This window comes from Anomaloglossus baeobatrachus, chromosome 2 (genome assembly GCF_048569485.1).
Source record: "Anomaloglossus baeobatrachus isolate aAnoBae1 chromosome 2, aAnoBae1.hap1, whole genome shotgun sequence".
Classification (NCBI taxonomy): domain Eukaryota; kingdom Metazoa; phylum Chordata; class Amphibia; order Anura; family Aromobatidae; genus Anomaloglossus; species Anomaloglossus baeobatrachus.
The window spans coordinates 385196745-385214980 of NC_134354.1; positions in this window are offsets into that span (position 1 = coordinate 385196745).

An 18236-nucleotide genomic window follows, 5' to 3' on the forward strand; every position below is an offset into this window, starting at 1 on the left:
ACCCCTTGAGAGATAGCGCTGACTGAGCAGAGTACTACAGGCTGCTCAGGAGAAGAAGTACTCACCTGAGTCTGCTGGCAATCACCAGTAGAGAAACGAGGCAAGCAACCTACTTGCCTTAAGGCCCCGGTACACGCAACGACGTATCTAACGATATATCGCCGGGGTCATGGATTCCGTGACGCACATCCAGCATCGTTAGCGACGTCGTTGCGTGTGACACCAACGAGCTGCCGTTAACGATGGAAAATACTCACCGAATCGTCCATCGTTGACACGTCGTTCTTTTTCAAAAAATCGTTGATTGTTGAGGACGCAGGTTGTTCGTTGTTCCCGAGGCAGCACACATCGCTATGGATGACACCTCAGGAACGACGAACTACAGCTTACCTGTGGCCGCTGGCAATGAGGAAGGAAGGAGGTGGGTGGGATGTTACGGCCGCTCATCTCTGCCCCTCCGCTTCTTTTGGGCGGCTGCTTAGTGATGCCGCTGTGACGCTGCACGAACCGTCCCCTTAGAAAGGAGGCGGTTCACCGGCCATAGCGATGCTGCTAGGCAGGTAAGTCCATGTGACGGCTCCTAACGATATTGTGCACCACGGGCAGCGATTTGCCCGTGACGCACAAATGACGAGAGTGGGTAAGCTCGCTAGCGATATCTCTAGCGATATCGCTGCGTGTAAAGCCCCCTTTAGAGGGGTTGTCTGGTCTAAAATGTTAAGTCTGCAGTCACTGTCCTAAACACTATGTGCTGTGTGGATTCTCCGTGGTTACAGCCGCGATTGATGGTCACATGGCTGAAAGTAATAATAAGTATAATATGCAGACCCCTGGCCAGAATACGAAGATTGTTTCTGGTGTCGCGCAATACACTTACATTCAGTGGGGCCACGGCCTTCTGGTCGGATTCTGTCTATATATATATATATATATATATATATATATATATATATATATATATATATATATATATGTATATTAGAATAAGGAGGGATCCAGCAATTATCAAGAGTTCCAGTTGGCATAAAACAATGAATTTATTGGTAGAAAAATTAAAAAATGTAACTGAGCTGTAATAAGTTGCAGGAAAAAGTGCGTTACGAACAATGCTTATTGGGGTCAGAATCACTGTATCTGTGCAGATAATACTTGGCACACTGTAATGCTATGTGATGTGGTATGGACGAGTAGAGTCTCACCACATCACATAGCAACCACATAATTAGATTTCTATGGAATTTTTTCCACAACATTATTCACATCTTTGGTATCACCAAGGTGGCTGGGTGTGTGTTTTGGTTTTTTTTTTTACTGTGATCTCTCATATTATTTTAAAAAAATTACTCGTGTTTATTGCAGAAATTTTTTATTCTCCATTATTTATCAAATATATTGCACTGTCAATGGTCTTATTATAATAGGAGATTGTTTTTGTACATTTTTACATATTTTTTTCTTGTATTTTTTTGTATTTCTGTGTTGTGTATCTTTCTACAGGCTATGTATGTAGTGTTGTGTTTTGTGCTATTTTCTGTATTATTATGTGAAGCGTTATTCTAAGGGCTGCCACTAGATGTTCTCCATTCGATTGCAACACCTGTGTGAGGATTTCGGATCACAGCTTGACTGCAATCAATTGTTGTTATAGGAGCCCTAGCACACCTTAAGATCAGTTTTGGCTTGGACTGTGAAGAAGGCAGTTTATAACGCCGAAACGCGTTGTCCGTACCGCACTATTTCCTGCAACTTATTATTTACAGCTCTGTTACAATTTTTAATCATTCAACCAATAAATTAATTGTTTTATGCCAATCGGACCTCTTGATAATTGCTGGATCCCTCCTTCTTCTACCACATTGTTCAAGAACTACTCCCGGATGAGTGAGCACTAACATGCTCTGATGCTTGGTACTCGAATGAAGCAAACTGGAATGCTCGGGTGCTCATCTCATTTCGGGTATAATGGAAGTCCATGAACCCTCCCAGGAGATGTGGGGGACAGTAAAATTACTTAAATGCAATAGAAAAGTGGTCAAACGGAATGGAAAGAGCATGTGGAAGATGCATGAACACATCTGTGACAACACTGTTTCAGCAGCGACCTGGGAGTTAGAGTATTACGGCACTTTATTATAGACTGACAAATAAATATACCAAACCAAAAATAACATGGGTTTTTAGGAAAAAATATATACAGCAAAATAAATAAAAAATGTCTGCTCAACACCTTAAGCTATTTTCACATTTAGTGTTTTGCTGCGTTTTTGCACTCTAATTGCTTTCAATGGTGAAAAGCACTGCAGCATAGGATACACCTGTACGCTGATGTTTATACATTACCTAAGATACAATGAGACTTCTGTATACATCAAATAGCATGTACTAAGACTGCTGTATATACATTACAGAGGATACAGTATGACTGCTGTATATATGTGGCGCCCTGGACAAGCCAGGGGCCACAGAGAACAACACCAACACACCCCACACTCCCGGTCAGGCACACCGAAGTCAGACAAAAACCCTTGTTGCCTTCCTCCAGGGGCTGATATCCACACCAGGGGGGTGGGCCAGGTAATTGGCCCCGCCCACCGAGGAGTTCACAGTCCTGGAGGCGAGAAAAGCAGACAGTTCAGTGAGGGAAGGAAAAGTGGAAGGAAGGAAAGTGGCAGCTGAGCAGACTAAAGTTGGTCCGGGTGTGTGGCCCGGACGGATCAGCAAGGTTGGCAGACGGTGGTGACCGTCTGCAGGAGTGGCCTATTGGAGTCTACCGTAAGGACCGTGGACGGGCGGTGGCCTGGCGGTACCGGACCGATACGCAAAGAGAAGCCAGCACCATCTGACAGGGGCTTACGGACCCCGGCAAGGCTAGGAGTCGCCGTGAATTTGCCAATTTCGTTAGCGAAGGGAACCTCCTGGGTTTCCCACTAGCCAAGTCCTGACAGAAGGCAACAGTCCAACCGAGAGAGGGAAACACAGTCACCACCAAGGCTAAAGTTCCCAGGGCCAGAGCCTGCAGGCAAAAGGGGCTCCTCCAGCCCATATCCAAGCTGGGGAGCGGGTTACCGGTGGGAACCCATTGGAACCGTTTACAGCACATAGGTGCAGGGAAAGGCAGTCACCATCAACCTGCCGGGAGAAACAACAGCGCAGCCGTCTGTGGGACCCGTCCATCCAGCCGTGTGTTTTACCGAGAACTGTGTCCTCATCATTGGCTGAGTGAGTACCACCGTGCCGTGCGGCACAGCGCTGCCCCCGCGACCCTGCACCTCACCAGGCCCTGTAACCCGCCTGCCATCCATCCCTACCCCATCACCGGGCCCCGGGACAACCAACCCCCTACCCATAGAGGGGAGAAATGACATCCAGGCTGCTCCCTGTCATCGCTCCCAGGATCCCCGTCTAGAGCAGCAGTGGTGTCACCAATATCACCACAACCGTGGGTGGCATCACGGACAATATCCAATCCCCACAATCCAATCCCCTTTTCACTCACGGACGAGGAACGCCACTCGAGTCCCCGGGATCTGGCCCACCGCTCGAGCCACCACCGAGCAGCAGCGGCAGCAGCAGCCGGACCCGAGCAGTGGGAGAGCGCAGCGTCCCCTCCTCCGCCCGCGACATATACATTACATATACACAGTCTGCTGTATACAGCACAAAGGATTTGTATATAAATTATATACAGAGCTCCATAATATACACATAGACCAACGCTATATACATATAATAAATACAGAGGACCATGCAATATACTATATTATAAAATACAGTGTGGAGCTATGTATATTGTATGGTGCTGTGTATGAAAAAAAAAACAATCAGGCAGGAACACAGTCAGACTAAAGGCCGCTTTACACGCTGTGATCTCGCTAGCGAGATCGCTAATGTGAGTACCTGCCCCCATCGTTTTGTGTGTCACGGGCAAATCGCTGCCCATGGTGCACAAAATCGCTCTGACCCGTCACACGGACTTACCTGCCTAGCGATGTCGCTGTGACTGGTCAACCACCTCCTTTCTAAGGGGGTGGTTCGTTCGGTGTCACAGCGACGTCACTAAGCGGCTGCCTAATAGAAGCGGAGGGGCGGAGATGAGCGGGATGTAACATCCCACCCACCTCCTTCCTTCCTCATTGCCGGCAGCCGCAGGTAAGGTGAGGTTCCTTGTTGCTGCAGTGTCACACATAGCGATGTGTGCTGCCGCAGGAACGACAAACAACATCGTACCTGCAGCTGCAACGATATTTGGGAATAAGGGAGCATGTCAACGATAAACGATTTTGCACAATTTTTCAACCTTTTTTGATCGCACGTAGGTGTCACACGCAACGACATCGCTAACGAGGCCGGATGTGCGTCACGAATTCCGTGACCCCAACGACATCGCATTAGCAATGTCACTGCTTGTAAAGCGGCCTATACTCACACGCAGCTGCCGGTCAGTGCTTCTTTTGTCTTTGTAGTCAAAGATAGAAGATTCAAAAGGAGACTTGGCATGCTCAGTGTAAATGGATTTTCTCACTGGCATCTTTCTTACTCTTCCAGTTTGTACTGTGCAATATAGCCCTTTAGCTCAAGCACTGTATTTTTTTTTTTTTAAAAAAAAATCAAGATTACGAGTATAGTTTTTTCTTTGCTGGACACTACATATGGCAGAAAAAAACTCTCCAGCTTATGGACAGTTGGCAAACCAGACCAGTGCTGGAGCCAGACAGTTGAGTCATAGTACATTTAGTAAATATTAGCAATACCTACAAATTAAACTACTTTTCTACATTAACTGTTGATATTTTTAAAAGTATTATAAAAGTGTTTTAATTTTAAAGTTTTGGGTAATTAAAGTATAAATTGCTAAAATCATAAAGATGAAACTTTCTTGGATTTCTTCACTTTGGGAAAGCTTGGGATAAATAGTATGGTTAGTCTTGGAATAAAATGCAGCTGTGAAAAACTAACCACAATTAGGTCAAATCCTTTCGGTGATATTCTTGCATACATATTATATTTTATATTGCTATCATGCACAGTAATCTGGAAAAAGTAGATCGAAAGTCACCTTTTGTCTGTTTAATTCTAGGGATATTTGGATTATTTTAGCGCCACCTAATTATCATTGCTAGCTCAATCCAACTGTAAGTATGAAGCTGAAAATTAATATTTATTTTAATCCTTTAATTAACTAACATTATGTAAATGGGACTTCAGTAAACAATCAAATATATGCTAAAAGTAGGATACACTTACATTTTCTTGATAAGAAGATTAAACCTAGGAATTGCAAAAAAAATTCAATACCATCATAATACAGTCACATACAGCCCACATCCATTGATTACATTTAATGGTAGTGTCCTAATAATGGCAGCATTAATTGCCCCAAGAACACATTGTAATAACAGGTTTTGTTTATTACTTTTGTAGTGACACCAATTTAGTCTTGCATCTTCTTAACTCATTTCTTATACGCAATTTAAAGACTGAATCTGAAAATTAGCATCACTTAATCAACTAACATACTGTGACTGTAACGTCAGGAAACAGTGAAATATATGCTGCAAGGAAAATCCGTCTCTGTTTCATTCATAAAAAGAATTATAAATTACAAATGTATAACAGCACCCATGTAATATTATACACAGCCAAGATAAAATTAACACTCAGTAACAAAATAAAACTACCATAAATTGGAGACAAAAAAATTGTCATGAAGTGGCCAAAAATTCCACCATTCTGCATCCCAACCTTCCTGCCTCTCAGTGACCCAAAAACCTGACACTCCATTCCCAATAATACTCTTAAAGTAATTAATTTTATAGAATTGAGCACACTTTTCAACCAACTACGGTAAGACTATCTACAGGGTGGGCCATAAGTATGGATACACCCTGATAAAAAGATTGCCGCCATGGGCGTCACCTGTCCTCAATTGTTTTGCCCCTCCCATGTACTAATATGCCACAAACGGTAAGGTGATATCAGCAACCACTTCATTTTTTATCAGGGCATACTAATAGCCCACCCATGGTGTATCCATAATAATGGCTCACCCAGGGTGTATCCGTACTTATCGCCCATCCTGTACATTCTTTACTCTACTGAAATGACCTAACAAAAATCATAAATGATCTGCTAAATGCAATAGCCAACAGACAATACTTTCTGCTCCTCTCCTATACCTGTCATCTGCCTCTTAGGCCCCCTTCACATGTCTGTGTCTCCGGTACGTGTTTGGTCCATTTCCTCATGTGTCAGAGACAAGGGCAGATGTAGACCCATTAAAATCAATGGGTCTGCGCACACGTGCATATTTTTCCATGGACCGTTTGTCCATGTAGAGCATACATTTGCCCGTGTGCTCCACACATAGACATGTCCGTTTTTCTCTGGCATCACGGGTGTCACACGGACCGCACATGGACCGTATGGATGTGATCTGTGTGACACGCACCAGAGAAAACACACGTGTCTGTGAAATAAAAAGAATTTCTATACTCACCTTCTCCAGCACTGCTGTCTCTGCCACTGCTGTCACTTGCTTCCGGCCCCTGCTCATTATGCTCATTGCATATTCACTCAACTGCAGGCCGAAATCAGCAGCAGCGGGGAGTCGGCAGGACCGGATACTGAAGATCAGCATCACAGACAGCAACGCCAGGGACAGGTGAGCAAAAAGTTCCCGTTCTCCGTGTGCCACACGTGTGCCATAAACACGGCACACGGAGGACAATACGCACCTTTGACACGTCCGTGAAAAACGTTCGTGATTTTCGCAGACGTGTGAAAGAGGCCTTACACAGACTCCCTCCAACTACAAGCCTTCTCATTCTTTGACATCACATACCATACCTTTTCCTACATTTCTTCGTACCTCACTAACTGCATAATAAGTATTCGCACTCCAACTACTTTCGCATTCTGTTCTTTTTTTGGTGTCCTTCAAGGCTCTTTTGAGGTATCTTTACTCTTCTCCAGCTATACGTTTGGACTTTGACACATCGTAAAGCAAACCTCTCAACTTTGAATTAAATGAAAAAGTGCTAAAGACTGTAATATTTTTTATGCCAATCCAGTACCATAATCTCACCCAGTTCTTTATATGTGCCCACAGAAATATTGCGCTTAATAACTCCCATTAGTGTTCCCACACAGTATGGTACCTCTTTTATGGTCCGCACAGTGCGTCTTATATGCTATGATGCCCCTACAGTACATTCCCCACACAGAGTATTATGCCACCACAACCTTCCACACACACTAACTTACCACATAAAGTATGATACCCTCACAACTGCCCACTCAGCATGCTGTCCACACACATATTATAGGGATCTGACAGTGCACACACCACACAGTATATTGCCCCCACAGTACATTCCTCCTACATACTATAATTCTGCCCATACACATAACTCAGCAACATCAACACAGACAACTCTGCTACATTAATGCACACATATATGCTACATCAACACACAACTCGGCTACATCAAAACACACACACTTTGCCTATTTCTTGCTCCTTATTTCCTCTGACTTGTCACATGACTTGAGAATGTCCCATTACCTAAAGGCCCAGGCAGGATCTTCAGTCTTTAAATAGACTGATACAGATAGGAAAGGAAAAAAAAGATCAAATGCCCATTAAAGGGAACCTATCACGAGATTTGGCAACTACAGTTAGGTCCAGAAATATTTGGACACTGACACAAGTTTTGTTATTTTAGCTGTTTACAAAAACATGTTCAGAAATACAATTATATACATAATATGGGCTGAAAGTGCACACTCCCAGCTGCAATATGAGAGTTTTCACATCCAAATCGGAGAAAGGGTTTAGGAATCATAGCTCTGTAATGCATAGCCTCCTCTTTTTTAAGGGACCAAAAGTAATTGGACAAGGGACTCTAAGGGCTGCAATTAACTCTGAAGGCGTCTCCCTCGTTAACCTGTAATCAATGAAGTAGTTAAAAGGTCTGGGGTTGATTACAGGTGTGTGGTTTTGCATTTGGAAGCTGTTGCTGTGACCAGACAACATGCGGTCTAAGGAGCTCTCAATTGAGGTGAAGCAGAACATCCTGAGGCTGAAAAAAAAGAAAAAATCCATCAGAGAGATAGCAGACATGCTTGGAGTAGCAAAATCAACAGTCGGGTACATTCTGAGAAAAAAGGAATTGACTGGTGAGCTTGGGAACTCAAAAAGGCCTGGGCGTCCACGGATGACAACAGTGGTGGATGATCGCCGCATACTTTCTTTGGTGAAGAAGAACCCATTCACAACATCAACTGAAGTCCAGAACACTCTCAGTGAAGTAGGTGTATCTGTCTCTAAGTCAACAGTAAAGAGAAGACTCCATGAAAGTAAATACAAAGGGTTCACATCTAGATGCAAACCATTCATCAATTCCAAAAATAGACAGGCCAGAGTTAAATTTGCTGAAAAACACCTCATGAAGCCAGCTCAGTTCTGGAAAAGTATTCTATGGACAGATGAGACAAAGGTCAACCTGTACCAGAATGATGGGAAGAAAAAAGTTTGGAGAAGAAAGGGAACGGCACATGATCCAAGGCACACCACATCCTCTGTAAAACATGGTGGAGGCAACGTGATGGCATGGGCATGCATGGCTTTCAATGGCACTGGGTCACTTGTGTTTATTGATGACATAACAGCAGACAAGAGTAGCCGGATGAATTCTGAAGTGTACCGGGATATACTTTCAGCCCAGATTCAGCCAAATGCCGCAAAGCTGATCGGACGGCGCTTCATAGTACAGATGGACAATGACCCCAAGCATACAGCCAAAGCTACCCAGGAGTTCATGAGTGCAAAAAAGTGGAACATTCTGCAATGGTCAAGTCAATCACCAGATCCTAACCCAATTGAGCATGCATTTCACTTGCTCAAATCCAGACTTAAGACGGAAAGACCCACAAACAAGCAAGACCTGAAGGCTGCAGCTGTAAAGGCCTGGCAAAGCATTAAGAAGGAGGAAACCCAGCGTTTGGTGATGTCCATGGGTTCCAGACTTAAGGCAGTGATTGCCTCCAAAGGATTCGCAACAAAATATTGAAAATAAAAATATTTTGTTTGGGTTTGGTTTATTTGTCCAATTACTTTTGACCTCCTAAAATGTGGAGTGTTTGTAAAGAAATGTGTACAATTCCTACAATTTCTATCAGATATTTTTGTTCAAACCTTCAAATTAAACGATTCACATAGTCCCTCTACAACCTCTCACAACATAGCTCCACATCAAACTCCATGGCACCCAAAGGCATCTCAAGGCTCGGGCCCACTGGTCCAGGAAACCATTATCCAGCCCCATTTCCGTGAGATGGTTGGATTGTCATTGTAAATAAGCACTTGAACCTTGCCTCTCCCCCCATCTCATTGTAGATTGTAAGCTCTCACGAGCAGGGTTGTATTTTTTTCCCCTCTAAATATTGTATTTCTATAACTGTTACTTGTTTGTATATGATCCTCCTGAATTGTAAAGCGCTACGGAATATGTTGGCGCTATAGAAATAAAGATTATTATTATTATTATTATTACAATCTGCACTTGAATTCTGTTGTAGAGATTTCATTTCAAATCCAATGTGGTGGCATGCAGAGCCCAACTCGCGAAAATTGTGTCACTGTCCAAATATTTCTGGACCTAACTGTATAAGCTGCTGCCACCACCAGTGGGCTCTTATATACAACGTTCTAATATGCTGTATATAAGAGCCCAGGCTGCTGTGTAGAACGTAAAAATCGTCCTACATGATGCACAAAAGCTGGCATTGAGGTCCCTGCACAGGACCCCAGTGTTGGCTTGTGTGGATGACGTAGGACACGTCATGCACCCAGGCTTCAGAAGAAGAAGGACAAAGATGGTCGAAAGAGGAGGCGCTGCACCCGTAGAACAGAGACACCCATCCGACCAGTCTGCACTGCACCGCCCCTTAGGTGAGTATTATAAAGTTATTTTTATGCTCTACACAGCGGTCTGGGCTATTATATAACGAATGTTAGAATGCTGTATATAAGAGCCCACTGGTGGTGGCTGCAGTTCATAGTCGCCAAATCTGGTGACAGGTTCCCTTAAGCTCAAAAAAAATATCAATTTTATTTAATTGTAAGACATGAAAAACATGTATGTGTATCAGTAGAAATTGGTGTATCACCACAGGATTGAGGGACTAAGATCCAAGTGTAAACATTAACATGACATTTGATTATCCTAACAGAGTTCATAAATCACGCCACCAGAGGTCACTAGTGTTCTGTTATTAAACTGCCATAGAGCAAAACAAAGCTCCATATATATATATATATATATATATATATATATATATATATACCGGTATGTATGTATATATATATATATATATATATAGGAAAACCGATCCAGACTAAAGGCTAACATTTCTGGATCAATATTGAGTGGGCTGCAGTGCATAGTGCATAATCACTTTAGGTAGAGCAGGGTAGCAATATGCGATGGCGTGTAAGAGCGATCCCCGTAGTCCTGCACCCTGATGAAGGCGATTTGCCTTTAGTGTATACAGTATATAGTCATGTAAACATGCTGGATAAATACATATGTATATGAAAATTGTAGATTCACATTGAAGACATCACAACTATGAATTAACACTTTAAGAACATAAGTTCTTCAAAGTAGCACCCTTTTGCTTTGATTATTGCTTTGCACAATCTTGGCATTCTCTTGATTAGCTTCAAGAGGTAGTCACCGGAAATGGTCTTCCAACAGTCTTGAAGGAGTTACTAGATGCTTGGCACTTGTTGGCCCTTTTGCCTTCGCTCTGCGGTCCAGCTCACCCCAAACCATCTCGATTGGGTACAGGTCTGGTGACTATAGAGGCCAGTTCATCTGGCGTAGTACCCCATCACTCTCCTTCTTAGTCAAATAGCCTTTACACAGCCTGAAGGTGTGTTTGGGGTCATTGTCCTATTAAAAATAAATGATGGTTCAACTAAACGCAAACCAGATGCAATAGCATGCTGCTGCAAGATGCTGTGGTAGCCATGCTGGTTCAGTCTGCCTTCAATTTTGAATAAATCCCCAACAGTGTCACTGGCAAAGCAACCCCACACCATCACACCTCCTCCTTTATGCTTCACAGTGGGAACCAGGCATGTAGAGTCCATCCATTCACCTTTTCTGCGTCGCACGAAGACGTGGTTGGATCCAAAGATCTTAAATTTGGACTCATCAGACCAAAGCACAGATTTCCACTGGTCTAATGTCCATTCCTTGTGTTCTTTAACCCAAACAAGTTTTTTTTGCTTGTTTCCTGTCCTTAGGAGCGGTTTTCTAGCAGCTATTTTACCATGAAGGCCTTCTGCACAAAGTCTCCTCTTAAGGGCTCTTGTCCACTTGCGAGTAAAAAATCCCTGCGATACTCGCCCAGAAAAGTGAGTCGAGTGTCCTGTGTATGATCTGCGTATGGTCTACGTATGTTTTTTTTTTTCTCACCTAGCATCCATATGACATGCGAGCGTCATGCGAGTGCTATGTGAGTGCTATGCAAGCAGCGCAGGACTGGCTACTGGAGGTATCTCCAGTAATACTAGGCCTGGCTGTGGTTACCTGCGCTGAACTCCGGAGCTGTCACCTGAGCTCCAAAGATTAGCCCGGCCTGTCTGCAGCTGTCATGAACTGAACAGCAATCACTGGGGAATCAATCACTCGGCACTCGTTGTTCACTCTAGGCTGCACTCCGGAGCTCAGGTGAGAGCTCCAGAGTTCAGTGCATGTAACCGTGGCCAGGACTGGTATTACTGGAGATTCCTCCGGTAGCTAGTCTGACGCTGTAAGTGTGTAGATTGTTAACATGAATAAAATAATCTGTGTGACATTCGTATGCCATCTGTATGACATGCGAATGCCACCCGTATTCTGATTTTTTTCTCGTTACCATAGGCTGGCATAGGGGTGCGAGAGCTGAGACTCGGTGCAAATCGCAGGATGCTGCGATTTCACCGAGAGCACGAGTCGTATCGTATAAAATTAAGCTAGTGGATGATGCCTCATAGCTTAACACTGGTATGAGTGCCATCCGATTTTTTATCGGATTGCAGTCGCACATGGAAATCGCAAGTGGACAAGAGCCCTAACAGTTGTTCTAGAGATGTGTCTGCTGCTAGAACTCTGTGTGGCATTGACCTGGTTTCTAATCTGAGCTGCTGTTAACCTGCAGTTTCTGAGGCTGGTGACTTGGATAAACTCATCCTCCGCAGCAGAGGTGACTCTTGGTCTTCCTTTCCTGGGACGGTCCTCATGTGAGCCAGTTTCTTTGTAGCGTTTGATGGTTTTTGCCACTGCACTTGGGGACACTTTCAAAGTTTTCCCAATTTTTTGGACTGACTGAACTTTATTAGTGTCTTAAAGCAATGATGGCCACTCATTTTTCTTAACTTAACTGCTTTTTTCTTGCCATAATACAAATTCTAACAGTCTATTCAGTAGGACTATCAGCTGTGTATCCACCAGACTTCTGCACAACACAACTGATGGTCCCAACCCCATTTATAAGGCAAGAAATTCCACTTATTAAACCTGACAGGGCACACCTGTGAAGTGAAAATCATTTCCGGTGACTACCTCTTGAAGCTCATTAAGAGAATGCCAAGAGTGTGCAAAGCAGTAATCAAAGCAAAAGGTGGCTACTTTCAAGAATCTAGAATATAAGAAATATTTTCAGTTGTTTCACACTTTTTTGTAAAAAATTTCATTCCACATGTGTGAAGCCCGCTTTACACGCTACAATATATCTTACGATGTGTCGGCGGGATCACGTCGTAAGTGACGCACATCCGGCATCGTAAGTTACATTGTAGCATGTAACATCTACGTGCGATTGCGATTGAACGTTAAAACGTTCATTGCATATACGTCGTTGAATCCTGAAGAATTGCACGTCGGGTTGTTCAATGTTCCCGAGGCAGCACACATCGCAGTGTGTGACACCCCGGGAACATTGAACAGATCTTACCTGCCTCCCGCGGCTCCAGCCGGCAATGCGGAAGGAAAGAGGTGGGTGGGATGTTTACGTCCCGCTCATCTCCGCCGCTCCGCTTCCATTGGCCGGCTGCCGCGTGACGTTGATGTGACATCCAGGAAGTGGACGTTCGATGCCCACATCGAGGTCGTATGGACGGGTAAGTACGTGTGACGGGGGTTAATCATTAGTGCTGCACATTCAACAAATTGAACGTGCCGCACATACGATGGGGGCGGTTACGATCGCATACGATATCGTATGCGAAATCGTAACATGTAAAGCAGGCTTTAATTCATAGTTTTGATGCCTTCAAGGTGAATCTACAATTTTCAGAGTCAAGAAAATAAAGAAAACTCTTTGAATGAGAAGGTGTGTCCAAACGTTTGGTCTGTACTGTATATTTATAAAAGCATTACAGAAATTTATTTTTTTCTTGATTGTATTATTGATATGCAAGTAATTTCACTGCTTTTTGTATTTTACATAGACTGAACAGTGGACTAGAGATCTGATGGCTCCCTTCCTCACTGTTGCATTTAACTGTATTTGTGCCCTGAGGATTGACGTACAGTTGAAGTCAGGACATATCCGAACCTCTCGGGACTGTTAACAGCTTCCTAAATTTGACACAGTCCATCTGGATCTGGGATTTTCTGGATATAAACATAAAGTTGCATCACTTCAAGTACTACCTACATGCAGGTGACACTGAAATGTACCTCAGGCATAGTAACAAAAAAGAAACAACTGCATTCTGTAGTGCTAAGATATGTGTAATAATGAATATAGGAACATAAACATGCAATACTGCTATGGAAAAACGCGAAAATTTAAATACTTAGTACAAAAAAAAATCATCTGTTTTATGTCAGCCCAACAGCCAACGCAAAGGCTTCCTCTTATTGTTGGGTCCCTGCCTATTCTAATGCTTCTACCTCAGGCATAGACATTATCTTTCTACTGTCATAAATCACACAGTGTCTTTCAGCTATATCTTCCTTCTTTTCAATAAGCTTTCTAAAGCTTAACTAGGGCAAAACATATTTCCTTCAGCTAGCTCAACTCCTCTACCAGACTTGTCTATCATAATTAATGACTCCATGTATTTCCCAGTCTCCCAAGGTGCGACTACAGCCAAATACTAACCTCAGCAGCTGGTTGTCACACAGAGTTTTGCACAAACTTCGTCATCATTGCGGCATTGGACTCTGTTCAAATTGCAGAATCCGACACTCTGTCCAATGGTTTCTCTGATGTCTGGGTTCAACACAGGTGAACTCGGACTCAACCGTGTGCTAATTCAAAGGCAGGCAAGCAGGACTTAATCTCTGCTAGTCTGCTTGCTTCTTTAATCACATGTTGTGGGGAGGCCTATCATATCTGCTCCCCTCTTATTTATGCTGGTAGAATCTGTCAGCTATAGTTTATTCTATGTTGGTCTGTGAGGTGTGCCCCAGACTCACTGGTGAAAGTTGTGTTTTAGTTGTGCCTATTGCTTGGGATGGTTGTTTAGCTTACCCCTGTTATTTTGTACTTCCTTCCTGCTCTTGTTTTTCCTCCTTAATCTCTTATTGTCTTTAACTTTGTGTGTCTGCTGTGTGAAAGAATTTTAGTTTTACCTTGTCTGTCTCTATCTGTAGGTTTATGCACAATCCTGTCCTGCCCCTCTCTGGTGGGAGGGGGAATCAGATCAAGAGTGGTTAGGAGCAGGACCAGGAAAGAGACTCAGGCATTTCCCCATTAGAAGTAACCCTGAGATTATGGATAGCATAGCATTCCCTAACTTGAGGCACAGCTCAGGAGCCTTGGCTTCCCAGTATACCAACGTCATTGTGACACTCGTGCTGTCTCTATCAGCAAAGTTGTTGAGCTTAGAAATTGGCTGCAGCAGGGATGTGTACTGTAGTCCTGCCGTCACCACACCAGCCACTACACAGGGACCGGAACATCTGCAGAGAGCCAGTGTCAAACATGGAGAAGATAATACCATCTGTGTCTGTTTTACATAGTTGCAATCATTTGGGCACTCCTATTTTGAAAGTGAAAAACCCCTGTAATTCAGGAATGCAAATATTATTAGTTATGTGAAATATTTCAGTGTTCAAATATGCACTTAAACATTGGTAAAATAATATTCCTTTGAAATTGACAAATGACACTTAGGTTAGATGATATTGCAATACTGATTATAACCATAATAATGCCAGTATAAAAACCTTCAACAGTGCATAGGCAATACTTCCATTTACTGCTCCAACCATTCCTCCATACAGACCCTTGAGAATACTGATATACTATGACTCAAAATATGTTTCATATAAAGCCATATTGAGTTTTAGTTATCACACCCAAACCCTAAAATTTTATAGAGGCTAAGTAATATTTGCAGTCACCCTAAATGATACATGCTTTAATATTGCCATCATTAAGAAATCAATAATGCTAGCAATCAGGGCCTAAAGGGGGCCTTACTGGCTGTCAGATTTTGGTCATGTATGTGTGCCTCTGAAAGCCTGGGAGCTGCCAGAGATCAAGCATCACAGGGAGACTAGTCTTAAATGCGTAGTTACTCAAAGGTCTCCTTATATAAATGTAAGTAGTGAGAGACACTCAAGGTGGAATGGACAGGGAGAAGCCTTTCCAACTAGTCTACCATGTGGTGGTACCTTTACAGCTTTTAAATTCTGTTTTTCTTTGAAACGCCACAATAATTCAGAGTCAAACATGCACAGCTGAAATCTGCCTGATAGCTAGTGTCTGATACATGCTGCCCATATATAAAACAGCATGTATCTTCTGTATCTTCTGCACCAAAATGGCAAATACAGACACACAGGGTTAAAATATTACCAGTGTACACTAAAAAATGGACATTTTGTATCATTTTATGACCCATTCCTGCCTCTTAACCCCTTCAGGCCCAGGGCACTTTCCGTTTTTGCGTTTTTGTTTTTTGCTCCCCTTCTTCCGAGAGACGTAATTTTTTTATTTTTATGTCAATCTTGCCATATGAGGGCTTGTTTTTTGCGGGTCAAGTTGTAATTTTAAATGAAACCATAAGTTTTACCATATGGTTTACTGGAAAACAGCAAAAAAATTCCAAGTGTGGAAAAAGTGCAAAAAAAGAGTGATGGCACAATAGTTTTTGGGATGTTTTATTCACGGTGTTTACTTTATGGTAAAACTGATATGTGGGTTTGATGCCTGAGGTTGGTGCGAGTTTGTAGACACCAAAAATGTGTAGGTTTAGTTGTATCTAAGGGGTTAAAAAAATTCACAAGCTTGTCCAATAAAAGTGGCGTACATTTTGTGCCATTTCCGAAACCCATATCGTTCTCATTTTTTGGTATCTATGGCTCAGTGATGGCTTATTTTTTGCGCCTCTAGCTGACGTTTCTAATGGTACCCTTTCTGCGCATATGCTACGTTTTGATCGCCTGTTATTGCATTTTGCATAAAACTTGCTTGATTTTATATTTTGATAGATCAGGCATTTCTGAACGTGGCAACATCAAATATGTGTATATTTATTTATTTTTTAACCCTTTAATTTTCAATGGGGTGAAAGGGGGGTGATTTGAACTTTTAGGTTTTTGTTTTTTTTAATTTTTGAAAACTTTTTTTTACTTTTTTTTTTATTTTACTAGTCCCCCTAGGGGGCTATAGCAATCTGATCGCTCTCATCTATCTGCTGATCACAGCTATACAGCTGTAAACAGCAGATACGGTCACTTCCTGCTTCACTGGCCTCCAGGCCGAGTGAAAACGAAAGTGAAACGTCATAGCTGCAGGCATCATCACATAACCCAGTGCTACCATGGCAACCACCAAAAGTCACGTGATCACTCACGTGACTTCCGGTGGGGGCGGTGGTAAGTGAAAATCTTCACCGCGTGTATATACATCTCGCTGCCAGACTTTGGCAGCGAGATGTAAGGGGTTAATGTTACGGGTGGAATGCGATTCCACTCGTAACATGCAGGCACACATGTCAGCTGTTCAAAACAGCTGATATGTGCACCGATCGCTGCACCCTACCCGTGACAGGGGGCAGGGCTTAACGGCACACGATCCATGACAGATATATCCGTCCATGGTCGTGAAGGGGTTAAAGATTATTGTAGATGTTAAAGGGCTCTTTCTCCTACACAGTTTCTTTCAAAATCACACCTTAAAAGAAGTCTCACTACATAATGTCAAACCAAAACTCCTGGAGTCCGATGTACACACAGAAATCGACAATCAGCTATCTGCAGTATCTAGACCTGGTCTCCCACATGAGTTTTAGTTAGGTCACCAACAAACTGACTGCACAACTCCTGCAGGCAATGCTTTATTCCCACAGGTCAATCAGTCCTTTAATGTAGTCCCTTCTGGCCTTAAGGATTCTCTCAACCACCATTATAGGACCTGACATGCCTTTCCACATGGAAATATTATTGGCTCACTGTTACGGGGGGACCGGCAGATTAGGACCAGGGGGTATATATCCTAATCGCCAGTCGGGGCCCACCGTGCTCCAGATGACAAAGGAGCTGCTGGCACCTGAGGGTTAGGCGGAGGCTATAGAGCTGGATGGCTCTGAGATAACCCAGGAACTCTGGGAACCTGTCACGTGTGTTGGGACACATCAGACCGGACGAAAACCCGATTAGCGTTTTGGTGCACCTAGCGCTACACCAACCACGTGTGCAGGAAACACATCAGGCCAGGTGGTAACCAGGTAGCGTTGACCAGAAGACCGCTACGAAAGCGCACTGTCGGCCACGTGTGTAGGACACGTCAGGCCGAGCGGTCCTCCGATTAGCGTTTCTGGCCACCTCTCGACTGGCCACGTGTGTGTAGGACACGTCAGGCCAGATGAGTACACCAGTAGCGTTGACCGGGAAGCCAAGGAGGATAAGGAACACCCTGTTAACTCCACAGGGGTCCTGGGGTACGCTGTCCGTGCGCGTAGGGGGCACAACCGGACAGGTGGCGCAGCAGGTGCGTTGTCCGTGTGCGTAGGGGGCACAATCGGACAGGTGGCGCAGCAGGTGCGTTGTCCGTGTGCGTGACATGCTCAGTGAGGTCCTTACCGGACCTAGCCTCTGATGCACTAAGTGCCTGAGCATGCCCAGTAGCCTGAGCAACAGGCTCAGAAAGCAGACTATCAGTTTGAGCATGCTCAGTAGGCACATCCCAGCAATTAGACACAGCACAAAGTCCAAGTACCTGTGCAA